We start from the raw sequence: 27,704 nt of genomic DNA on the forward strand, positions 1-27,704 counted from the left end.
CCCCGCTTCTAAAAATAATTCAAGACATTATTCCTGAGGCTAGGGTTGCTAACATAGCTATATTTCAGTTTGGTGCACCAGTCTCTGATCTGTATTTCAGGATCCATCATAAGAATGAGAAAATATAGTTGAAACACAGCATCTGAAAACTTACATTTATCCAACAATTGCAGGAAAATAGTATATGCCAAAAATTCAGATCATCATTATGATCTTGACATCTTCTCTAATGTTGCCCAGTTTCCTCTCTCCACACTTCAAATAATCCTGATTTTGAACACAGTCAAACTGAGAAGCTTGTGGGTTGTGGCTACAGGCATTCCTTTCACTAAGAGCTATTTCTGCTTTCTAATTATATCATCATTAGAAAATAACCAGTAGCATATCTTCTGGAGGGGTATCCATTCATTAATGCAGACAGATAAGACTCCATTCCATTGAAAGTAATGAAGTGGAAACATCTACATTAGTTCCAAAACTCTTCAGACCATGCCCACAACATCCTCCATAGTCACAAAGCACGGATGGCCATCTTTTACCCTAAGCATGTGCCGTGTAAGTGAAACAATTATCTGCACAGTTTGTGACCATTTGGTTTTATTAGTTAGGAAAGTAAACTTTCAGTTGTGTTATCTTCTATCTTGAAAACATCTAAACTACTTTCCTCCACCCCCATTAAGAGATCACTGTCTCCTCAATCTCTATGTAGATTTATTATTTTGTGTATTACAACAGCACTTAGTGCCTCCAATAAGATAGATACCCTATTGTGTTAATAGCTGTACAAACTTAAGACATAGACCCTACTCTAAAGAGTTTACAATCTAATTTAAGACAAGATACCAGTGAGTGTAACTACTGAAAAGAATGGAGGTGGGTACATGAGGGTCATAGCAACAGGACTGTGTGTTTACAGTTGGTTATTTTTGAAGCAAAATTATGTGTGTGTTTTTTGTTTTTGTTTTTTTAATGTGATAAACAGTCTTTGCTGGTCACCTAACTAGCTATCATCATCTTTCATAAAGCCTTCCAAAAATAATGGCCCAATCCTGCAAACCCTTCTTACTTTCAGAAATAATCCTATTAACCTGAAGTGACAATATGACTCCTCACATGAGTAATGGTTTGCAGGATCCGTCACTATGTTATTAGCATAACATGTCCCATATATAGTTCCTCGTTTCAAAATGGACTTGGATACCACCTGAAAAATAAACATCTCCTCTGAATGAACATTCCTAGTAATTCAATTTCTAGTGCTTTTAAAGTTTTCTGATAGAAAGGGCACTTTTCTTTCACAGACCATGATGAATTTAAAGTCATGAATGGTGCATTTTGTTACAACAAAAAAAGAAAAGGAGTACTTGTGGCACCTTAGAGACTAACCAATTTATTTGAGCATAAGCTTTTGTGAGCTACAGCTCACTTCATCGGATGCATACTGTGGAAAGTGTAGAAGATCTTTTTATATACACACAAAGCATGAAAAAATACCTCCTCCCACCCCACTCTCCTGCTGGTAATAGCTTATCTAAAGTGATCACTCTCCTTACAATGTGTATGATAATCAAGTTGGGCCATTTCCAGCACAAATCCAGCTTTTCTCCCCCCCCCCCCCCCCCACACACACACAAACCCACTCTCCTGCTGGTAATAGCTTATCTAAAGCGACCACTCTCCTTACAATGTGTGTGATAATCAAGGTGGGACATTTCCAGCACAAATCCAGGGTTTAACAAGAACGTCTGGAGGGGGTAGGAAAAAACAAGGGGAAATAGGTTACCTTACATAATGACTTAGCCACTCCCAGTCTCTATTCAAGCCTAAGTTAATTGTATCCAATTTGCAAATGAATTCCAATTCAACATGTGCCAGCAATGCCCCTCTGCCATGTACATTGGTCAAACTGGACAGTCTCTACGTAAAAGAATAAATGGACACAAATCAGATGTCAAGAATTATAACATTCATAAACCAGTCGGAGAACACTTCAATCTCTCTGGTCACGCGATTACAGACATGAAAGTTGTGATATTACAACAAAAAAACTTCAAATCCAGACTCCAGCGAGAAACTGTTGAATTGGAATTCATTTGCAAATTTGATACAATTAACTAAGGCTTGAATAGAGACTGGGAGTGGCTAAGTCATTATGCAAGGTAGCCTATTTCCCCTTGTTTTTTCCTAATTACCCCCCCTCCCCCGACGTTCTTGTTAAACCCTGGATTTGTGCTGGAAATGGCCCACCTTGATTATCATACACATTGTAAGGAGAGTGGTCACTTTAGATAAGCTATTACCAGCAGGAGAGTGGGTTTGTGTGTGTGGTGGGGGGCGGGGGGTGAGAAAAGCTGGATTTGTGCTGGAAATGGCCCAACTTGATTATCATACACATTGTAAGGAGAGTGATCACTTTAGATAAGCTATTAGCAGCAGGAGAGTGGGGTGGGAGGAGGTATTTTTTCATGCTTTGTGTGTATATAAAAAGATCTTCTACACTTTCCACAGTATGCATCCGATGAAGTGAGCTGTAGCTCACGAAAGCTTATGCTCAGATAAATTGGTTAGTCTCTAAGGTGCCACAAACACTCCTTTTCTTTTTGCGAATACAGACTAACACGGCTGTTACTCTGAAACCTGCCATTCGTTACAACGATTTCACATATTTTTATTTAGTAACAGTCTCCTGGAATTCAAGGTTGCTGCAATGTAACTGCTCCCTTATAACATTACAGATGTAAACTTCCTCTTGAGCTTCCACATGTTTGAGTGCAAAATTACAAGTACACGTGGCTGATTTCACACTAAAACAAAGGCAGGCTGGCCTTTGAGAATTTTACTGTAATGCCTTCTACTAGCTAAAAATGCACATACCAAAATGTAATTTGGTAGCAATATTTTACTTATTTACCAGAAAACTACAGTTTGTAACAAATTAAAGCATTTTAATAAGTACAATTATTATTTCTTTATTCCCTTCCCCCAAAATAAAATACCAAGTATCAAGATGGAAAAGGCTTTCTTTATAGATATTATGGAAGCACAAGGATTTTGACCATTTGCAGCAAACAACAAAATGACCTTTTACAATCAGTAGCATGACACTTTTGAGGTAGGAAAGCTACATGTACTTTTAATATTCAGTTCCCAGCTGAGCTAGAATTTCCACACTGAAATTCTCTCGAGCTAAAAGCTCATTTCACTACATAACCAGCATTTTTTTTAAGCTCCAGTTCTATTACTGAACCTTGTGGTTACACTGGTAGAGTGGACAATAATCCAATTAGCCAGGAACCAAGTAAAGTCATCCTTCATTCTGCTTAAGTCACTCACAATAAAGCATATTTTACTGATACACCCCTTGATGTATCAGAACATTTAATTGCCTGAAATAGGTTAGTCACCTATAATGACAGCAACAAGAATTTCTTGTGACAAGATCCAATTCTGTTTCATTCTGCCTGACATCAGACCTTTGCATTAATCTTTTTTGCTTAATATATTTTTAAAAAGCCCACAAAGTTTCCTGGGGAATGGACTAGTTTGCATAATATGCAGATTATTTCAGCTGCTTGATCACTGTAATAAATGCCAGAGAAGACAAACAAGCATTGCTTGCAAATGAAGCACTGCATGCAAATTTTATTTTTATTGGAATGACATTTGGTGACCTCCTCTGGAATTGATGAGATTTCCCTAAATAGACATGCTTTGCAATATTCGGTTAATGAACACCCAAAAGACATGATTTTTGTTTTAAAACAAACACATATATAAGAAACCTTATTAAAAATGTAGGATGGAAAATCTCTTATTGAAAATGCTGGAATAGACAGAGGCCATTTCAAAGCACAGGAGAGCAACATTTCATGAATAAAACAGAAGGTACTAAGATTAAACAAACATGTAAAGTTTGAAAATTAATCTAAAGGAGGTCGATTAACGAAAGCAACAAATTAATTTAATTTGCATATGAACATTTCACATTATACTTGCTGCCGTTTGCATAAATTCAATTTCAAAGCATTTGATTGTACAAACCCATATTGTTAAAAGGTCAGAAAATAGTCCAGAACTTTAATTCCCCGATAGTGAGGATTAAGCAGGTTATAGAATGATATGTGCCTTTGATACTTGTTAGCAGTAAAATGCTAGAATTACAGATGTTTAATTCAGAGGGAGAAAATTTCTCCTATTCCCAGACAAAGGAAAATGTGATCAACAAAACTGCCAGATTACAATGAGAGAAAGAAAATGCCTTCTCATATATGGTTAGAGAGGCCTTTGTGCCTAACACTAGCTACACCTTTCCCAGACCTACTTGTGATGATGGTACCAATTTGAGGTTCAGATTGAGGCTTACCCTGGCATTGGGAGCAGTGTGGAAATGCACCAACTCAAGGGAAGCATCAGAAGCCATTTCACTGTTATGGGGTACAGCATACTACTTCCTTGATCCAGTCCTTTGTTACCCTTTCCTTCCCCTGTAGGATTCTGAGCATCCTCAGAGAAGTATGGAGGGCACAGCCTTCGTGCTTTGGGAAGCACATAGAGTGCAGATGGGCCAGACCCTTACATTCTCCTCCAAATGCACGGTCTTGAAAGGCCAGGCGCAATTTGGTCCCTAATTAACAACACCCTCTTGAGAATTGTGTTACATTTTTAAAAACATTAATTCATCCTGTCGCAACATTTTGTGCATAAGGGAAGCAAGCATTTTTATCTCCATTTTACAGATGGGAAAGCCATGGCACAGAGACTAAGCAACCTGTCCAAGGCCACAGAGCAAATCAGTGACATGGCCAGGATGTTCTTGCTCATGCCACTACTGAACTACATGGCCTCTCAAAAGATCCCTCTTCCTTTTCACTGTAACAATTCATCCTTTCTACATTCACACAGTTTATATCCTTGCCACAATATGCTTTTGAAGTAAGGCAGGATGTTCTGAAGTGGATTGTAGTGCTGTATCATGTATTTCATCATTCTTATTAAACATCCTTGCTTAATGGCTTGACACTGATGCTATGATTTGTTCTAGTGCTTGAGGTACAGTAGCTGGGTTTTATTTAGGTCAGTAGCATTGAAAAAGACAACAGGCAGCTACTTATTTTATGGCACACTGAAATTCACCAGACCTTAGCATTCTCAAAGGTCCTGTATCTCAGCACGAGGATGTGGGACCTTTTCAAACTCTCATTATCAATCAAGCTTGAAAAAGGCTTTGTAGAGTCAAATATGCACATATTTGTAACATACTTTTTTAGTGATCTTAATCAATGTAAACAGGAAGTGGTCTCAATTGTTCTTCTGTAAATTATTTCTTTTTTGTCTGGAGTGAGTGGTTATACTCTTTTCATTTCCAGTGAAAAAATACGCATTTTTATGTGAATGAGATACTACAGCTGTACAATATTCCTATGTTTACCCTAAGTGTCTGAGAGGCAATCACACCCAACAAGATATTATTGAGTGTTACAGAAGAGAAGCAGTACTGAAAAACATAACAGCAAAGCCCTCTTTGGGATACAGCAACAGTGTCTTATCTGGGTAGCTCTAAATGATAACAACATGCCATCTGTGTTTTAGTGAGGGTTAGTTACTATTTAAATGATTGTGATTAACAACCAGAGCTTTATACACTAACAAGCCAAGTTTGATTGTAATTCTTTGGAGTGTAATCGTGTCTCTACTCTGCAATTATACACAATGAATGTTGAATTAGAAGCAAAGAAAAAGAGTGTGAAATAACTTTCAGAGTTGGAGACTCAGGCTATTGAACACAAGCAAAAGGTGAGTTGATTGGTGAGAAATGTAATGGGTTGGAATACTGCTGGTATTCCATAAGAGACCAAAGAAAATGATAATTTGAAGAGTCACTGGGAAAAATAAGCAGCATTCACCACTAATGTGCCTCACATAAGGCAGGCAGGCTATAATATCAGTGAAACATCAAACATTTGATGTTGCCAAAGAAAAATTAAACATGTTATTATTTGAATTTCAGATCATTTTTGTTGTTACTTTTGCTGAGAGGAGATAACCACAAAACCAATACCTCTGCCCTTTCTCCCAGTGGCTTTGCTGGAGATGACCTCCTGCCTTTGCTTTTAATTTGGTCAGAAGTTACAATATAGTCCAGGGTTTAATTTCTGGAATTTTGCAAGAGTATGTTACATATCAATCCACAGGAAACTTAAATAAAAAGGGGCTATGGCACTACAGAAAAAGTGATAATATGGGGTGATGCATGATAATTTACAAAAGTACTGATAAACTAAGTCATAGTTTGTGCATAAACAATCCTTAAAAATGAGCACATTGAACTATAACCGAAATAGCTGTTATTAATTCATTGTCTTCTGAGGGAAAACTTGAATTAAGGACAAAACATGTAGAATTATGGATAAATCCATCACAAAACAAAAATTATGCAAACATCATGTAGGGGTGACATGGCTCCAGAAACACATAGTAAGAATAATACTTTGTACTCACATAGCACATTCCATTAAAGGATTTTGAAGCACTTTTCAAACAATGGACTAAAAGTCTCAACACTCACATGAAGTAGGGACAAAGTGGATTGCTGACTATTGGAGTGGAACTTGTTTCTTTGGTGTCCTGAGTTCTCTAACATTCACTAAATATGGACACCTCACATTTGTAAGGGAATAAATCATTCTTTTTTGTGGGTGTTGTTTAGGCTTCCCATCCTCCAAGCCATCTACTCTCTACTTTCCATGTTCCCTTTTTTTCCTCCTTCCTTTCTCAGTGTTCTCAGATTCTCTTTCCCTGATTTACCTTGATGGTGCACACTAAGTCCTGTGATATATGCACCCTACTCATCTCCAGATACACACTGCACTACGGTTAGTCACAGCCTGCTTGTTCTTCAATTCAATAGGAGGGGAGCAAGAGAACTAGTCACTCATGTGCCTCTTCTCATCCCTGTTCCAACCTTCTCTGGCAAAATAAGCAGCACCTGCCTGTGTCCCCATTCATCCTTTTCTCCTCCCTGAATCTTCAGCTTCTGCTCCTACCAGTGTCATGCTTCTCCCAAGCTCCCACTCCCACAATATCTCTGCTCCTCTCTTCTGCTCCTCCAGCAGCCTGTGGGGGAAGGAAGGGACTTTCACTGTTCTGTGCCAACAAGAGAAAAGTAGGCCTGTGGTTCACCCACCTGTTCAAATTCTCCATTCCTCCTGTGTGAGGAGGATAATGAAGCTCTGAACATGTCTCCAAAAAATAAACCACTGTTTCACAACATGCCCACAAAAAGTCCTGCAATTTGCCCCATTGATGTCCAGGATGTACCCTGGTATGTATTTCTGATGTGGGATAGCCAGCCATTCCAATTCTGCCAATTGTAATTGCTGTGACAGGACAGAGGGCAACAGATGATCCCACAGTCAGACAGAATGGTCCTATATTAAAGACATGCTGAAACATACTGGTGTTTGGGGCCTATTTCACTCACACAATAGTTTACACGTAGTAACAAGATTTTTTAAAAAGTGCCAAAGCCTACTGAGATGCAAAGTCAATAAAGGGCTGTCTGCTGAGAAGGTGATTTTTACATATCTGTCAGCGAACTCAGAAATTCGTATGCAGAATCCAGTACCTGGCTTTGTGAATATGTATGCACATTCATATCCTGAACACATTGGGCCAGGGCACTCCACTGTAGCTACACTGCAAGGGAAGCCTCTGTCTACTGCTGCCCCTTAATACCACTCAAAGGGGCTGGAGGGTTTCACTACATGAAGAGTGTTGACAAGGCAATAAGGCAGCAGAACATGTATAGTGCTCCCACTGCCATCCACCTCTAGCTAATGCACTCCCCTCATCGGTACCTCATACCCCCCTGGAGAGTCCCTTTCATGTGTACATCTGAGAGGCCCAACTGAGGTTCATCATTATTCACCTTTGATAGATCTATCAGAGATAGAAAGAACAACTAATCTAAGCAACTGAATACAAGTCATTGCTATACTGTGAAACTATTAATCTCATTTAACTGTTTCAGAACATTATGTGCAGGAGAAAACAACTGAATGGAAATGTGACTGCAGCTTTTAGTGACGGGTACTTTCAGTTCTACACTTACGTGGCTCTGACATTAGAACAGAGCCCTGTATCCTGCTGCTCTATTGTATTTTCCTCACAATATCTAGGGTCACTGTCAACAATGAACATTTGGAATTTTTTAGGAACAGCCACAATACCTAAAGGAGAAACTGACAGCAATGGAAACCTGTCAGGAAATTAAGGAGCTTACCCAAGTCTTTTAAAACCAGCTACTGAAAATTACATGTGTTTTTAGTAAGCTTCTACTCTATTATTTATTTATATTACTATAACGTCTAGAAGCCCCATTCATAGTCCAGGACCCCACGGTGCTAGGAGCTGTACAAAAACAGAACAAGCAGACGGACCCTATCCCAAGGAGCTTACTATCTAATAATAAGACAAAAGACAAGAGATGGATGGGGGAGTATAAGGAAACAATTAGACAATATTGGTCAACTTGATATGCAGAGGTACCAGAGCATCAGCAGCCTAACGGTTAAGTTGTTTTTGTAGGCATGACAGCTAGACTAATAGATATATTTGCAACAGTGTTTCAATGTTGTTTGTGTTATTGTTTTTTATTTCATTTAGGAAAGATAAGATTGTGATGAATATGTTAAGCAGGGAACTACAACTGCCATCAGTCTGCACCCCCAGCACTTCTCTTTCCCCTGGCCAGTGGCCAGGCAGAAAAAAGAACCCTGAAGAAGAAGCAGCTGGGCTTTTTTAGGGAAGCAGCTGCTCCATGGCGAGCCTGAAGCTGCAGAGATGCGAGATGTAGAGAGGAAACCCCAACACCGTAAAGAAAGCTGCATGTAGAACAAGCTCTGACTGCCAGATGTTACAGGTGGATGCAGATCTGTCTGAGACTTAGGGGGGATCAACAGTAGCCAGTGCAGAGGAGCCCAAGCCCTGGTCTACACTAGGACTTTAGGTCGAATTTAGCAGCGTTAAATCGATTTAAACCTGCACCCGTCCACACAATGAAGCCCTTTATTTCGACTTAAAGGGCTCTTAAAATCGATTTCCTTACTCCACCCCTGACAAGTGGATTAGCGCTTAAATCGACGTTGCCGGCTCGAATTTGGGGTACTGTGGACACAATTCGATGGTATTGGCCTCCGGGAGCTATCCCAGAGTGCTCCATTCTGACCGCTCTGGACAGCGCTCTCAACTCAGATGCACTGGCCAGGTAGACAGGAAAAGAACCGCGAACTTTTGAATCTCATTTCCTGTTTGGCCAGCGTGGCAAGCTGCAGGTGACCATGCAGAGCTCATCAGCAGAGGTGACCATGATGGAGTCCCAGAATCGCAAAAGAGCTCCAGCATGGACTGAACGGGAGGTACGGGATCTGATCGCTGTTTGGGGAGAGGAATCCATGCTATCAGAACTCCGTTCCAGTTTTCGAAATGCCAAAACCTTTCTGAAAATCTCCCAGGGCATGAAGGACAGAGGCCATAACAGGGACCCGAAGCAGTGCCGCGTGAAACTGAAGGAGCTGAGGCAAGCCTACCAGAAAACCAGAGAGGCGAACAGCCGCTCTGGGTCAGAGCCCCAAACATGCCGCTTCTATGATGAGCTGCATGCCATTTTAGGGGGTTCAGCCACCACTACCCCAGCCGTGTTGTTTGACTCCTTCAATGGAGATGGAGGCAATACAGAAGTAGGTTTTGGGGACGAAGAAGATGATGATGAGGAGGTTGTAGATAGCTCACAGCAAGCAAGCGGAGAAACCGGTTTTCCCGACAGCCAGGAACTGTTTCTCACCCTAGACCTGGAGCCAGTACCCCCCGAACCCACCCAAGGCTGCCTCCTGGACTCAGCAGGCGGAGAAGGGACCTCTGGTGAGTGTACCTTTTAAAATGCTATACATGGTTTAAAAGCAAGCATGTGAAAGGATTACTTTGCCCTGGCATTTGCGGTTCTGCCTTTGCAAAAGGTTTCTGGGGAGGGCAGCCTTATTTCGTCCTTCATGGTAGGACACTTTACCACTCCAGGCCAGCAACACGTACTGGGGAATCACTGTAGAACAAAGCATTGCAGTGTATGTTTGCTGGCATTCAACCAAAATCACGCGGTGGGAGGAGGCAAAATGCGACCTTGTAACGAAAGCACATGTGCTATGTATGTAATGTTAACAGCAAGGTTTACCCTGAAAGAGTGTAGCCACTGTTTTATAAAATGTGTCTTTTTAAATACCGCTGTCCCTTTTTTTTTCTCCACCAGCTGCATGTGTTTCAATGATCACAGGATCTTCTCCTTCCCAGAGGCTAGTGAAGCTTAGAAAGAAAAAAAAACGCACTCGCGATGAAATGTTCTCCGAGCTCATGCTGTCCTCCCACACTGACAGAGCACAGACGAATGCGTGGAGGCAAATAATGTCAGAGTGCAGGAAAGCACAAAATGACCGGGAGGAGAGGTGGAGGGCTGAAGAGAGTAAGTGGCGGGCTGAAGAGAGTAAGTGGCGGGCTGAAGACAGGGCTGAAGCTCAAAGGTGGCGGCAGCGTGATGAGAGGAGGCAGGATTCAATGCTGAGGCTGCTGCAGGACCAAACCAGTATGCTCCAGTGTATGGTTGAGCTGCAGCAAAGGCAGCTGGAGCACAGACTGCCACTGCAGCCCCTCTGTAACCAACCGCCCTCCTCCCCAAGTTCCATAGCCTCCACACCCAGACGCCCAAGAACGCGGTGGGGAGACCTCCGGCCAACCAGCCACTCCCCCACAGAGGATTGCCCAAAAAAAAGAAGGCTGTCATTCAATAAATTTTAAAGTTGTAAACTTTTAAAGTGCTGTGCTTAAAGTGCTGTGTGGCATTTTCCTTCCCTCCTCCACCACCCCTCCTGGGATACCTTGGTAGTCATCCCCCTATTTGTGTGATGAATGAATAACGAATGCATGACTGTGAAGCAGCAATGACTTTATTGGCTCTGCAAGCAATGATTAAAGGGAGGAGGGGAGGGTGGTTAGCTTACAGGGAAGTAGAGTGAACCAAGGGGTGGGGGGGTTCATCAAGGAGAAACAAACAGAACTTTCACACCGTAGCCTGGCCAGTCATAAAACTGTTTTTCAAAGCTTCTCTGATGCGTACCGCGCCCTCCTGTGCTCTTCTAACCGCCCTGGTGTCTGGCTGCGCATAACCAGCAGCCAGGCGATTTGCCTCAACCTCCCACCCCGCCATAAACGTCTCCCCCTTACTCTCACAGATATTGTGGAGCACACAGCAAGCAGTAATAACAGTGGGAATATTGGTTTCGCTGAGGTCTAAGCGAGTCAATAAACTGCGCCAGCGCGCCTTTAAACGTCCAAATGCACATTCTACCACCATTCTGCACTTGCTCAGCCTGTAGTTGAACAGCTCCTGACCACTGTCCAGGCTGCCTGTGTACGGCTTCATGAGCCATGGCATTAAGGGGTAGGCTGGGTCCCCAAGGATACATATAGGCATTTCAACATCCCCAACAGTTATTTTCTGGTCTGGGAATAAAGTCCCTTCCTGCAGCTTTTGAAACAGACCAGAGTTCCTGAAGATGCGAGCATCATGCACCTTTCCCGGCCATCCCACGTTGATGTTGGTGAAACGTCCCTTGTGATCCACCAGAGCTTGCAGCACTATCGAAAAGTACCCCTTGCGGTTTATGTACTCGGCGGCTTGGTGCTCTGGTGCCAAGATAGGGATATGGGTTCCATCTATAGCCCCACCACAGTTAGGGAATCCCATTGCAGCAAAGCCATCCACTATGACCTGCACATTTCCCAGGGTCACTACCCTTGATATCAGCAGATCTTTGATTGCGTGGGCTACTTGCATCACAGCAGCCCCCACAGTAGATTTGCCCACTCCAAATTGATTCCCAACTGACCGGTAGCTGTCTGGCGTTGCAAGCTTCCACAGGGCTATCGCCACTCGCTTCTCAACTGTGAGGGCTGCTCTCATCTTGGTATTCATGCGCTTCAGGACAGGGGAAAGCAAGTCACAAAGTTCCATGAAAGTGCCCTTACGCATGCGAAAGTTTCGTAGCCACTGGGAATCGTCCCAGACCTGCAACACTATGCGGTCCCACCAGTCTGTGCTTGTTTCCCGAGCCCAGAATCGGCGTTCCACAGCATGAACCTGCCCCATTAGCACCATGATGCATGCATTGTCAGGGCCCATGCTTTCAGAGAAATCTGTGTCCATGTCCTGATCACTCACGGGACCGCGCTGACGTCGCCTCCTCGCCCGGTATCGCGTTGCCATGTTCTGGTGCTGCATATACTGCTGAATAATGCGTGTGGTGGTTAATGTGCTCCTAATTGCCAAAGTGAGCTGAGCGGGCTCCATGCTTGCCGTGGTATGGCGTCCGCACAGAAAAAAGGCGCGGAACGATTGTCTGCCGTTGCTCTGACGGAGGGAGGGGCGACTGACGACACGGCTTACAGGGTTGGCTTCAGGAAGCTAAAATCAACAAAGGGGGTGCCTGTACATCAAGGAGTATTTCAGGCAGGACTGCACAGAGGGTTCCAATAAGAAATGGTGCACCTAAGTTATCGTTGTTATTGGAACAAGGAGGTTAGCCTGGCCTCTGATTGATACATGGCTAGATTTACCTCGCTGCACCTTCTCTGTGAGTGACTGCAGTGTGACCTAGAGGAATGAGTCCCCTAGACAGGGGAGGAGGCAAATGAGTACAAAACAAATCTGGTCTATTTCTTGTTTTGACCCACTCCATCTATCTTTTACATCTTTGGCTGGCAGCAGACGGTGCAGAAGGACTGCATGCCATCCACATCTCATGGCTGCTCGGCAGAAGATGGTACAGTACGCCTGCTAGCCATCCCCATCTCTTGCCTGCCTGGCAGAAGATGGTGCAATACGACTGCTAGCAATCCTCATCTCTTGCCTGCCTGGCAGAAGATGGTACAGTACGACTGCTAGCAGTCCGTATCGCCTGCCTGCTCACCATAAGACGGTTCAATAGGACTGACTGCAGGACTAAAGAGAATGACCTGGTCAAGTCACTCCAAATTTAGTCCCTGCGCCCATGTCTGCCCAGGCGCTCCCAGCCGACGCGGCCAGGAGCACCTCGGACACGATGAGGACGACTACCAATCGTATTGCACCGTCTGCTGCCAGAAGGCAAGGGGTTGCTGCTACTGTGCAGCAAAGCCGTACCGCGTCTGCCAGCACCCAGGAGACATAGGGTGACGGTTACCTGAGCGGGCTCCATGCTTGCTGTGGTATGGCGTCTGCACAGGTAACTCAGGAAAAAAGGCGCGAAATGATTGTCTGCCCTTGCTTTCACGGAGGGAGGGAGGGAACGGGGGCCTGACGACACGTACCCAGAACCACCCGCGACAATGTTTTAGCCCCATCAGAGCGCTCCATTGTGACTGCTCTGGACAGCACTCTCAGATGCCCGATTGTTTGCCATTGCTCTGACGCTGGGAGGGGCGCTTACAGGGTTGGCTTCAGGGAGCTAAAATCAACAAAGGGGGTGGCTTTACATCAAGGAGTATTTCAGGCAGGACTTCACAGAGGGTTCCAATAAGAAATGGTGCACCTAAGTTATTGTCCTTATTGGAGCAAGAAGGTTAGCCTGGCCTCTGATTGATACATGGCTAGATTTACCTCGCTGCACCTTGACTGCAGTGTGATCTAGAAGAATGAGTCCCCTAGACAGGGGAGGGGGGGGAAGCAAATGAGTACAAAACAAATCTGGTCTATTTCTTGTTTTGACCCACTCCATCTATCTTTTACATCTTTGGCTGGCAGCAGACGGACTGCATGCCATCCACATCTCATGACTGCTCGGCAGAAGATGGTACAGCACGACTGCTAGCAGTCCGTATCGCCTGCCCGCTCACCATAAGACGGTTCAATAGGACTGACTGCAGGACTAAAGAGAATGACCTGGTCAAGTCACTCCAAATTTAGTCCCTGTGCCCATGTCTGCCCAGGCGCTCCTGATCGACCTCACAGAGGCGACCAGGAGCACCTCAGACATGACGATGACGGCTACCAGTCGTACTGTACCGTCTGCTGCCACAAGGCAAGGGGTTGCTGCTACTGTGTAGCAATGCCGTACCGCGTCTGCCAGCACCCAGGAGACATAGGGTGACGGTTACCTGAGCGGGCTCCATGCTTGCCATGGTATGGCGTCTGCACAGGTAACTCAGGAAAAAAGGCGCGAAATGATTGTCTGCCCTTGCTTTCACGGGGGGAGGGAGGGAACGGGAGGCTGACGATATGTACCCAGAACCACCCGCGACAATGTTTTAGCCCCATCAGGCATTGGGATCTCAACCCAGAATTCCAATGGGCAGCGGAGACTGCGGGAACTGTGGGATAGCTACCCACAGTGCAACGCTCCGGAAGTCGACGCTTGCCTCGGTACTGTGGAAGCGCTCCGCCGAGTTAATGCACTTAATGCACTTAGAGCATTTTCTGTGGGGACACACACACTCGAATTTATAAAACCGATTTCTAAAAAACCGACTTCTATAAATTCGACCTTATTCCGTAGTGTAGACATACCCCAAGTGAGAGACATACTACTAAGTGATCCTGGCCTGGAAATCTGCAAGCTCCTCTTTACTTTAATAGAGGCTGGACTGGAGAGGCACCAGACCTGAAGAGCCCTAATCCTCAACTACACTGCCTCAGTGGCCCGAACAAGAACTATTGTTGCTCACTTTGAAATGGAACTGTTTGAGCTCCTGTACCTAGGGTATTTGCAACCTTTCCCTTTCCTGCTTGTCCAAGTAAAATACCCTTTCATTTACCCATGTGTCTTACTGGTTATGGGGACCCACCAGAACTAGCTTCAGAAGCATCCATGCATGTCTCTGGGTGGTGGTACCCCAGGGATGTTACTGGCACCTTAGTGTTTGTTATACTGCAGCACTGAGCAGCTGTCATAACTACAAGATCTTTCCCACTTAACTTTTTCTCCTCAAGAAAGAGGATTTTCTGAGGCACTATAAAAATAGAGGCTTCAGATAAGCAAAGGTCTTGCACCTCTCTCTATTCAAGAAAGTACTTAATTTTAAGTACATGCTTAAGTTCCATTGTAGTAAATAGGACTTAAGAACAAACTTACACATTTTCCTAGGGAAAGAAGCTTTTCTGAATCACTTACATTTGAGGATAGGGTCATCCCATATCTCCAATGTGGTGGTGTCTCTTTTCTAAAGTAAATTCACTTCATCCCAACCCATCTGTTATAAAATATAATTTATGAATTAGGGATGGGGATTCAAATTCTCAGTCACAAATCCTATTAAATGTCTATAGAACCCCTACTGGCTTCATTATTATTGAATTCTCCAGGGACATCATTTTGATTTATAGCACAAGCTAGAGGATCTGAGGTCTATGACCCAGTGAACACATTAGTGTAGACAAAATATAGGATTTTCATCTATGACATAGTTCATCTATAAAGTTAGAGAAGGTGGTGACCTATTTAAACTACAGTTTAAGGTCTGAGTTTGAGGCTGTAGTAAAGTTAGTTTTGAATATTAACAGCATGGAAATCTCACTAGAACTCAAAATGGTGTGTGGTCATGCAATCAGCTGCTCCCATGGAATTCTGGGCACCCAAACCAGAGCAGAAGATAATAAGCCCTCTTCCCATGAGGGTTCAGATCCAACGATTGAAAGCCAGTCCAGTTCCCTGAAATTTTCAAGTATTTGAACTTGAGTTTCTGATTAGAGCTAAACTAAAAAAAAGGAAGGCAGGATTTAAAAGTCCAAAATAGAAAAAGGATTTGTAGGTAGGAATAGACTGTGAAATGAATTTGAAAATAAAGATTATGATAGCAATTGGCATTCAAAACTATTTTCAAATACAATATATTTCATGGTCCTTTTGTACTAAGGAGCACGGCTGTTCTTTTTAACTTTCAGATTATTAAGGTGTGTAAAATGGGCACACTTTTCCTTTAACTGTTTCAGAATGATGGGTGTGCAGGAAGCCATCAGAACAAAATGTTTCAAAATATGGGAGGGGGAATAAAGTATTTTATAGCGTATATACTTGGATTATGGAATCTCTGGAAATAGATACACATAAAATTTGATTGAAAGACTGCCATTGATTTCAAAAGGCTTTGGATCACCCCCTTAGACTAATTTGATAAATTATGGAATGTTAAATAAGAAAAAAATGAAGGTGGGAAAATAGAGGGGAATAAAATAAAAGGATATGAAATACAAGGCAGCACTGTTTTCCTCTTAAGGTTTTTTTTCTTTGATATCCGTCCCCATCGTCTCTGAGCCACTAGCACAAACATTAGGGAATTGCAGTTAGCCTTTGATACACTTTACCTCTCACTTCCTTTAGAGGCATACCACAAAAAAGTCAGATTACAATGAGAACAATTTAGGTCATGTACAGATTATAAAAAAGTCACATTACAAAAGACTTAACTATTTAAAGGGTCAAATTAAACAAGGGACAACTCTCCACTCAAAGCTCAAGTAAAACAGCTTTGTGCAGGGGACCAGAGCAGGGAGGGGAGAATAATTCCCAATCCCAATGGCAGGGCATCAGGTACCTGTGTACCAAAGCTATGACTACAAACTGCAATCCATGGGTAACAGTAGTGATCATAAGCCTCTGGAATCTGTGGCGCCAACTCTGTGATTTCCCGGCGGGTGCTTGACCCCCGTTCTGACCCAGCCCTACCCGCACTCCACCCCTTCCTTCAACCCCCACCCCACCTCTTCCCACCCCTGCTCTGCCCCCTCCCCTGACCTCTCCCAACCCTTGCTCCTCCTCCTCCTCCCCCAGTACCTCCTGCACACCTCTGAACAGCTGATCACTGGTGGGTGGGAGGCACTGGGTGGGGGAGGGAGAAGAGCTGATCGCCAGGGTGGCTGGTGGGTGATGAGCACCCACTATTTATTTTCTGTGGGTGCTCCCACCCCAGAGCACCCACGGAGTCCGCGCCTACGTCTGGAACTCTACACACACTCTCCACACAGGGCTAACTAGCTGTTCATTCAACATGCTTAGCATGAACAGTGTATCTGTGTCTAAGCAGACATTAGACATTAAAAATTTGCTACTGGGTATGTCCATAAAGCAATTTTCAAAATGTTATCTTTGTTCAGTCAACAGTTTCAAGTTCAGCAAAGACACTAGTCTTTAATGAGAAAGATTTACGCCAAGTGTCATAAATATAAAGGGAAGGGTAACCACCTTTCTGTATACAGTGCTATAAAATTCCTCCTGGCCAGAGGCAACATCCTGTTACCTGTAAAGGGTTAAGAAGCTCAGCTAACCTGGCTGGCACCTGACCCAAAGGACCAACTTTCAAATCGGGGGGGGGGGGGGGGGCTTTTGTTTGTGCTCTTTGTTTACATGTTTGTTCTCTCTTGGGACTGAGAGTGGCCAGACAGAAATCCATCTTCTCCAACACATCCTAATCCAAGTCTCCAATATTGCAACCAGTATAAGTAAACCAGGCAAGGTGGATTAGTTTATCTTTTGTTTTATGTGAATTTTCCATGTGTTAAGAGGGAGGTTTATTCCTGTTTTCTGTAACTTTAAGGTTTTTTCCAGAGGGGAATCCTCTGTATTTTGAATCTGAATACGCTGTAAAGTATTTTCCATCCTGATTTTCCAGAGGTGATTCTTTTACCTTTTCTTTAATTAAAATTCTTCTTTTAAGAACCTGATTGATTTTTCATTTTTCTTAAGATTGCAAGGGTTTGGGTCTGTGTTCACCTGTACAAATTGGTGAGGATTATTATCAAGCCTTCCCCAGAAAAGGGGGTGTAGGGCTTGGGGGGATATTTTGGGGGAAGATGTCTCCAAGTGGTCTCTTTCCCTGTTCTCTGTTTAACACGCTTGGTGGTGGCAGCATAGGGTTCAAGGACAAGGCAAAGTTTGTACCTTGGGGAAGTTTTAACCTAAGCTGGTAAGAATAAGCTTAGGGGGTCTTTCATACGGGTCCCCACATCTGTACCCTAGAGTTCAGAGTGGGGAAGGAACTCTGACACCAAGCTTCACACTTCAGCCATTTTTGCTATAGCTCTGCCTAAAAGCAATGTGGCTTGAACAGTATTATCACTGACAAGTGTTCAAAAATCATGAGTCAAAACACACAGAAATCACAAGGTTGGCTTAAAAATCATGAGATTTTAAAAAAGCTGTTTGGATTATTTACCTAGCTTTCTAACCTTTTGAGTGCACTCAGGTCACATTTTCAAGCTTTTCTCTGCAACTCTGAAGACAAGAAACTGGCTTTTTAAAAAAAACAACTGAAATCCTCATGTCTTCACATGACTCCAGTAGCTGGAGTTTTATGAAACACACCAAATGTGAGATTAAAATCATGAGAGTTGGCAAGACTACTAGAATTTTATTAACTGGAAATGTCACCCTTACATCAACACTGATGAACTCCTTTGTGCTAGATGATATTTTGTTCTAACTTTTTTAGTAAGTTAACCTTTAAGCAGTAAATAAGCACAGAAAAAATCCTGCCCCAAACCTGAACATTTTGGAAAGTTATGATAATGTGGAAACAAAAGGTCTATAATTAAACTGTATTGGAGGCTTATCCTCAGTGGGTACTGTCAAATATTGGCAATAGTACTGACAAAGACCAATTAATATTTGCTTCCGTGGGTGGACAATCTATAATCGTTGCCCTTAAAAACTTGAGAATTAGATTCAAGAAACACATTTCCAATTTGTATCTAAAATTTATACCATTACTATTGGCTTGGGAGCTGACAATTAATATTCAGTAATCAATGTTCAACTTACAATGTAGCCTTCTCGCTATAAATCAGCTATGTCTTCCTTTTTCAATTTTTGATTTTTCCATAGCAATAATTCAGCATAAGCACACTGCATTATATTTTTTTAAATCAGAAAGCAGTCTTTGTATCTTTGCTCTGGGGATTTATTCGCAAAAATTAAACTTTACCCTTTTGTATGCTTCATCAGTAAAATAGACACAAAATTGCATCTACACAAGCAAAGCCATGCATTCCTATACACAGGCATTTGGCAAACAAGTTGATGTGTTTCAAATGCAACCTTTGAACGGGATAGCAAAACTCACTGAGACTTGAAATTGATATGTTTTCTGCTAATGCAATTCCAATTTTTTTCAAGATGTAAACAGGAAGACTTAGTGTTAAAAAAAAATCCCCAGAGATTGTCAATGACATTTGGAGCCATTTTCCTCCAGGTTGTTAACTGGAATGTGGCCCAGATCAGTAGCTCCCAAGCTCATTGCAATCTGAAGGGTGTTAAGAGACATACTCTATGTGAAATGAGTTTGTGGTCTCAGTCCAATGCCCAGTCGACAGATTTCCACATCAGAATTTGCATTAATGGACACCCTGGTAGGAGCCTCAGCAGAGAGACCAAGGACTGATCAGATAAGCAAGTCACAATGAATTGTGGTCTTGTCAGATGTCATAAGCCAAAAGGGTTTTGGACTGCTAATACTTGGGTAGGAGACTTCCAATAAAACCGCGGGATGCTATTGTAAGTGGCGCTGGTGATTCAGTTGGTTGACCCTGTGCTCCTCTGATGACAGTGCATGGGGACAGGGTGCTGCTTCGAGCAGCATTTTAATGCTCATACAGATTTCATCCTAGAAATCCACTAGGTTTGGAGGGGAGCATGCTGAGCTCTGGCTTTGCTGGGTCTGGCCTGGCATCCTCCCCAAACCTGATGATCCTTAACTCTATAGTTTTTGCCCACAGGCTTCTGGGATGGGGTAGAATTATGTCCCAGGCAGCTTCTCCTTCCCTCGGACACTGCTTTTGTGATCTTCCTTACTTCCCCCACCCCCTCATTTTTGCTCCTTTCTGTGTGGTATATAGAATAAAAGTAAACAGTGCTAATTAATCCACACCATCAAATGTCAGATCAAGACATGCGACTAGTTGAACTCACTCATCCAGTAAATAATTCCTATTAATTTTAAATAGTTCTATTTTTCATTTCAAACAGATTTTGGGTTGTTCTGTTTTTTCTAGCAAAGCTCCTTTAACAAAATACACTACACTATAGCTTGTCTGTCTGTCTGTCTGTTTGTTTCTCTCTCTCTCTCTCTCTCTCTCTCTCACACACACACTCTCTCTCTCTCTCTCTCTGTCTCTTACTGGCCATAAACTGTACAGTAAAGATGTAATAAAGATAAATGTAAAATCCTCTCCCCACTATACCTTTCATTTTTTTCTAAAGGCTGGTCTGCTGACAGACTAACTTGGTAAGAGATTTTATGTGACATCATAAATAACTTGTATTCACTGATCTAAATTAAATGAATATTGTACAGATAGTGCTACACGTAAAATATAATGAAGACTAATGTAAGGTGAACAAAAGCAGGTTTGAAATATTCATGGCATAGAAAGAATGATCATTTCATTTTATATTCTCAGTGTAACTGACATTGAAAAACAAATGCCCTTAAGAGTTGTGCTTAGTGAATGAAATCTTTGGATCATTCTTAAAAGTACCCCTGTTGTAACTGTTCAGGGATTACATAATAGGCAGAAAGTGTATTATGTTTTGGCTGTAACAAAAGCATCAATTAATTTCACATATTTCTTTATTGTGGTATTGCATTGCTCTGACACAGACTCAACTGAATTTGCATGATTCCGAGGTCAGTGGAAATAATAAGAATTGAAAAGGATAGGATAAAGGGATGGAAAAGTCTATTACCCACTGGTGAATCTAACCATCCTTTGCAACCCTTAATCTCAGAAGCCTTTTTTGTCATCAGTCATTTTCCACCTATTTTCAGCATATTGTAGAACAAAGGTTCTGTAAATAGGCTATGTCCTTTAGGCCCCACAGAGAATTAGTTCTTTGAACAAAGAAAGAAACATGCATTAATTCAGCACTGAAGAGATGTAAGAAAGGGTCTTTTTATATGGGCTTTTGATGCTGAAGGGTCCATGTTTTTGGAATTAGGACATATATCCATTTTCTCTTATACCCATTTTTTAAAATTTATTTCATAACTTCTCTCTCCTCAGGCCCTGATCTTTTTCTAGTCCAACAATTGGCCTGCTGCTTTTAGTGATCAGGTAGTGGGTTGATAGGCTCTAGAGATGTACTGAGCAGGACCATTAAAGGAGCTGTAGCTCAGGTCACTGTATGCTGATAGGCACTTACGTGGCCTAGGAAAGGGAAATAAAACTCCAAGCATTAGTCCTTTTAAAGCTCTTTTCTCTGACTTTGTGTATTATCTACAAAACAGTCCCAAAACAAAAGAAAGTCAACTGAAAAACACAAGGCAATTATCCCCACAAAGGCTTTCCCAGCTTTAATCAGACAGGAAGAAGAGAACATACCTTTCCCCTTTGACCCAGCTTCCCCTTCCTTTTATACTTGGACCTGAGCAGCCCCATGACCAAGCAGGACCTATTAACCCTTTACAGACTGTAGCATATTTACCTTGCCATATATACATCTTAAATTGTCTGCTTTAAAGACTGGAACACAGTCTATTTTCTGGTTTTGCAGTCTCCCACAGCACTTAGCTGCTATGGTGATTAGGTGAAGAGAGGTCAGCATGTTCCTTGCTCTAGGTATGAGTCTCTGCATCACAATTAAGAATAATCAGGTCTGGGCAAAGTATTTCTCCAAGATAACCATTTAAAACATTTTCAACATATTTATTCAGCATGGACAAGCTAACTTATCAGGACAATCTATATTAAATCTTTCAATATTTATCTGGCTGTCCTTTTTCCCACATGGTAAGAGCCCAGTCTAAAAATGCAACACTATATTTACCCAATTTGGCTTCCTTAAAAAACAAAATGTTTTATTCCATCTCCTACCATAAACAAACCAACAACAGGTAAAAAATAAAGTGATTTTTTAAATCTATGTGTACTCCATTATTCTGTACTCCAGTTCATGCTATTTCATTAGTGAAATTTGTATATTATATGCAGGCACCAGTTTAGGGCATTGTGGCTTTATGAAAAATAGAAAGTAACAAAAAGACCTCAAAACACACTTATCTATACTAATACTTTACAGACTGGAGGCTTAAAAGTTAGTAGGCCTACATTTTGACCTACTTTTTCCTTATATGTTTGCAAAGTTCATGTTGTCATTTTAGAATCCGTGTTTGTTTTTTCCAAAACAAATGCTTCAATGTTATTTTTTTTTGGCATCTGTGTGTGTGTTTTTTCATAAGAAAAGTAATGCCACACTCCTATGCTCATCTGCAATTCTCAATTAACAAACCAGTGTGCATAGGAGAGAATAGAGAACAAGGGAAATGAAATAAATTTCACTTTCTAGCCGTGAGAAGGTTCGCGTAAGTGACGGTGATCAAAACTTAAGTTTACAAAAGAGAAAAAAACACATTGTCTGTCTATACTGAAAGGAGGACAGGAGACACTTGACGGGGTTTTAATCAGGCCACAACTTTATAATTAGATGTCTGGGACTACCCGGCAGATAAAAGTGTACAGTGCAAGTAATTCCATGTTCAATAAATATCTACCCGAGGAGCTTCCACCAATGCCCCTCTTCTTCCATGCAGGTCCCCCAACTAACCCCATTGCTGGGTCCTTACTTCTCCTCCCTTGAACGAGAGTTAAGGTGGACTATAAGAAGGCAGGGATTGGCTCCCTGCTGCATCAGTCACAGTCGCCCTGAACTCCACCCTATTCCACTCCTTTAAGAAACACCTCCTTTTAAAATCTTTTACCAAGCTATTTATCTGGTCACTGTATCCCAGGGGTGGGGAACCTTTTTTCTATCACGGGCCACTGACCCACAGAAAAAATCAATCGCGGGCCACACACAAGTAAAAAGCAACTTAATTTAGGGTGGTTATTTTTTAGAGAGAAATATAAAATGTTCAACTCGCCTGCCTGGGCTGGGCACGGAGGCTTGGAGCTTCCCCCTGCAGCGGGGCGAGCCAATGCTCATGGCTCTAGCCCTGCGGGGCGGGGGGGGGGGGGGGGGCTGCCATGACTCATGGCTTCTCCACATGGTGGGGCAAGCCGACGCTCATGGCTCCAGCCCCGCCTGGGGTGCTGAAACTTGCCGAGGCCTTAATGAAATTAAGCAACGGTCTGAATCTGGCCCATGGGCCATAGGTTCCCCAGCCCTGCTTTATCCCTTCCCTATGGAGTACCTGCACTGGACATCTGCCCCACACTTGTATAATGAATTACGACATCATAGTCTAACTTCTTTTCCTACTCACCATAACAAAGCCCTCCCTGAACCCACTGTGGGGAAGGCAACCCTCCCCCCCCACTCCCTGCACACACACACACACCCCGCACCAAGGCTATTCTGGTGGTGATGAAAAAATTCCTTTCCATCCCCCCTAGAAAGGAGCGGCTAGTGCGATGCCCACAGCAGGTTCTAATCAAACTTGGTATTTTGCTATCTCAAGGGGAGGGAGGATGGGTGCTGCTCTGCCTGGTTTGTGGAAAATGGGCTCCTCCCTCCAGGCATCGCCCTTTTCAGCTTCCCAGCCCTTCCGGTCTCTGGGGATGAGTCAAAGTCACCACACTGACCCACTCCCCTTTTGAACACACACACACATGCTTAAAGGTGCAGTGAGGTCATTCTCAGTGTTCTTTTCAGGAAACAGCTGGACATATTAGATTTATACACTTTCAGAACTATTAGTAGAGAAAGTCCTATTACGAATCTGGGTAATTGTTAGACTTTCAGAGTAATTTATATGACAATTTTAGCCAGTGCTGGGGCAACCTGCGGCCCATCAGGGTAATCTGGTGGCAGGCCGCCGGAAAGTTTGTTTACATTTGCACAGCTGCCCACAGCTCCCAGTGGCTGTGATTTGCCGTTCCTGGCCAATGGGAACTGCGGGAAGCGGCACAGGCTGCTGGGACGTGCTGACCGCCACTTTCCGCAGCTCCCATTGGCCGGGAATGGTGAACCATGGCCACTGGGAGGCGCAGGTGGCTGTGCAAATGTAAACAAACTGTCTGGCGGCCTGCCAGCAGATTACCCTGACAGGCTGCGTAAGGCCTGCAGGTCACAAGTTGACCACCACTGATTTTAGCTCTTTTAATGTTCTTGAATTGCCTATGAAGGGACTTTGATATTTGCTAATTATTCCTTTTTCATTTTTGCAATAGTTTAACAATTGTCAGCTGATAGGTTACTTGAGAACTGCTAACATTGCTATTTGTAATATGTTATCATTTCAGTTCCATGGCTGGATGACCTCACCTTTTGTAATCAGAAGAAAAAGAAATGAACTTCTGGTACAAGTTTTCAGACACAAAATCTTGTGCCAAATAAATGTGACTTTCAAGATTTTTCACAGGAGAATTTTCAGGAGAACACAGACTGTTCAGCTGCAGAAAGATCCCAGAGATTCAGGTCAACAAAATGTTTACCATAAGTGGCAACACTTTCAGATGACTCACCGAGAATTTGTGAATGTCCACAAACGATGGACATTTTATATTGGTTGATTCAGTATTTTTACTATTCAGCATGGTACACTATACTCCTTGGAGAATTCTGCACCACCACATTAAAATTCTGCATATAGTATTTTAAAATTCTGCAAAATGTTGCATATTTTATTTTTCAAAATAATAACACAATATAATCATACCAGTTGCAAATATTTTGGTAATATATTTCAAAATATCTGTCAGAAAGTATGTCTGGAACAATACAGACAACAAACGAGATTCAGGAATTTTTTTTTTATAAATAGATTCCTTACTAAGCATATTAATACAGAACTTTGAGTAATTCATTTAAACTACACTATAGAAACATATTTCCTGCACCATTCAGAAGCAGTGCAAAGGCTTGAGGGAGTCAGGGGGAACTAAGGAGCTGAGGGAGAGGGAAGGAGCCTGAGAGTGAACCTGGAGGGTTGTTGGATGTGGGTGAGTAGTGGATTGTTAGAGAGTTGGGGAGCCTCCCCCATGCAGACCCTGGCTGACCCCTAGCCTCTCCCAATCAGTCAGGCACATCTTCCCCTGTCCCCATGTGGCCCTGCACCTGCCACATCCATCCCCATGTGGCCCTGCAGTCTCCCCGTGGCCTGCAGCGCCACTCCCATTCAGCCCTTGGCTTGATGCTGTCATCCCCCTAGCTCCTGAGACCTGTCGCAGTCAGTCCGCCCACTAGCCCTTTTAAACCCCAGTCTGTGACCCCCCAGCAGCCACATATGCACAGCTCTGTCCATCCCATACCTCCTCACCTGTCCCCACTGTGAGGAATGCAGTCTCCCAATTCCTCTCTGCCCACTGGCTGGCCTCTCTTCTGGTGCCACAGCTGCCCCTGGTGGGCAAAAGATGTAACTGCAGTGCCTTGCCAGCAGACTCTATATTCTGCAGAGAAAAAAACTGCAGGGGGTCATGAATTCCCCCAGGAGTAGTACTGAAAACATACTGGCCAGATCCTTGGATACAGCCAAGGATCATGAAGGTGGCTTTACAAACACTCCTAATATTCCCCTACCTTGGGCTTGTTGTGCACTAGTCTGGTCCCCTAGTAGAATTTAGAGCATCCAGAAGGCTGCAAGTCCCACGAAATGCAAATGGTCCCTAAGTGATTGTTACAGCACCTGAGGATTGCAAGGGCACAAGGAAAACACAAGCATACACACTTTTCCCAGACCATGTCCCCCTACAACATGAACAGGGAGTGGGGGCTAGCAAGCATGCTACTATGCCATCTTTGGGGCCCTGGAAGATCCCCTGCTCTGGAGTGATTCTTCTGTGGCTGGATACACTAGCTTTGGGATTGTTTTTGTTCTGGCAGCACAGTGCAGAGCAGTCCAAATATAGGAGAGAATCTGAGCCACTTGTGTATTGTGTATGTTTATTCTTCTATAGTATTCATTGCTAGTAGCAAAACTCATATTAACGGGGGGAGGGGAAATGGCCAGCTGGATGGTTACAGGTTCAGAAATATAAACCTCTGCCAGCAATCCAGTTAGCAGGTAAAAAAACACCCAAACCTGTCACTCTGAACAAAGTTGGAAAGGTCGAGATGATGCTTCGCTATCCTGTCTTATGGGGACCAGTGTGTTTTTGCGTGTCTATGTGGTAAAGGAGAAGTGTCACTGCGTCCAACCTGTAGGGAAACATTTATTAAATGGGTCAGAGAACACATATTTCAAGCAAGACTGTTGGCTATAAAGGGCATAGTTTCATTCTGTAATAAACACAAGCGTGATGTTCACAGAAATAACACTGTCAGGTTTGCCCTTTAGAACATTGATCCAGGGTTAGTAAATATTGGGTAAGAGGACAGTACAGCTTGCTGCAAGCACAAACCATGGACATTATGTTATTGGATTGCAGTGAAAACAAAACAACAAGAATAAAGCAAGCTTGATAACCTCATAATACCAAATATTTTTCACAATAATACAGTACTTCCAAACAATCTGCACTGTTGCCCATAAGGAAAAACTCATTTTGATAATCTAAATATTTGCCTGCTAGTCCCAACTGATTTGTAAGCAACAGCGTTAATGTGGTAGGAATGGTAATGCAAAGATTTTGAGAGCTCTTGTTCTTACTTTGATATTCCAAGCATCTCTGTTGCTATCCCCGAACAAGAAAATTACATAATTACTTCTGCAAAGAGGCTTGTCATAATCCAATGTTCAGTGCAGACCTCTTTTTTCGTTGGACTATAAAATCTGAAATGCTAAATGCTATAGAAGATAGCCAAAGAAATAAACAATGTATTTTTAAGCAAAAATTGTTTCATGCTTTCAGTGTCTTAGGCTTTTAAAATGGGTCTTTTGGGATGATAAATTGTAAATATGAGTACAAGAGAATACCATCTTCCTATAGACGCACGGCTACTTGTTCATTTACATAAGTCACCCAAGGTCTGAAAGTGTTTTGTCTCTTATCAAGAACAGCAGTACTTGTGGCACCTTAGAGACTAACAAATTTATTAGAGCATAAGCTTTCGTGAGCTACAGCTCACTTCATCGGATGCATAGAATGGAACATATAGTAAGATTATATATATATAATATATATATTATTATATATATATATATCGGGCTTTGTTGCCCGATATATAGTTTCCTGGGTTAGTGTTTTTGTTGTGTGGTGTGTGGTTGCTGGTGAGTATTTGCTTCGTATTTATTCAAATGACACCATCATAGGACCTAATCACATTAGCCACGCCATCAGGGGCTCATTCACCTGCATATTTACCAATGTGATATATGCCATCATGTGCCATGCATGCCCCTCTGCCATGTACATTGGCCAAACCGGACAGTCTCTACGCAAAAGAATAAATGGACACAAATCTGACATCAGGAATCATAACATTCAAAAACCAGTAGGAGAACACTTCAGCCTCTGTGGCCACTCAGTAAAAGATCTAACGGTGGCAATTTTGCAACAGAAAAGCTTCAAAAACAGACTGCAAGGAGAAACTGCTGAGCTTGAATTAATATGCAAACTAGATACCATTAACTTGGGTTTGAATAGAGACTGGGAGTGGCTGGGTCATTACACATATTGAATCTATTTCCTTAAGTATCCTCACACCTTCTTGTTAACTGTCTAAATGGGACATCTTGATTATCACTACAAAAGTTTTTCTCTCCTGCTGATAATAGCTCATCTTAACTAATTAGCCTCTCACAGTTTGTATGGTAAC

The 27,704-nt window shown here is 42.7% G+C and overlaps 1 protein-coding gene across 10 annotated transcripts in view; it reads right to left on the bottom strand.

The window, feature by feature from the left end:
* Positions 1–27,704, bottom strand: part of RALYL (RALY RNA binding protein like) — a 643,381-nt gene that overhangs the window by 392,500 nt on the left and 223,177 nt on the right. The window contains exon 1 of one of the 10 annotated variants that reach the window (XM_048841087.1): positions 26,029–26,144. The exons of the other annotated variants lie outside the window; for them this stretch is intronic. The gene's annotated coding sequence lies outside the window, so the exon portion shown is untranslated. Of the gene's footprint in view, positions 1–26,028; positions 26,145–27,704 lie in introns of those variants that run through there. 10 annotated transcript variants of the gene reach the window in all.

Source organism: Caretta caretta, chromosome 2, assembly GCF_965140235.1.
Source record: "Caretta caretta isolate rCarCar2 chromosome 2, rCarCar1.hap1, whole genome shotgun sequence".
Lineage (NCBI taxonomy): Eukaryota > Metazoa > Chordata > Testudines > Cheloniidae > Caretta > Caretta caretta.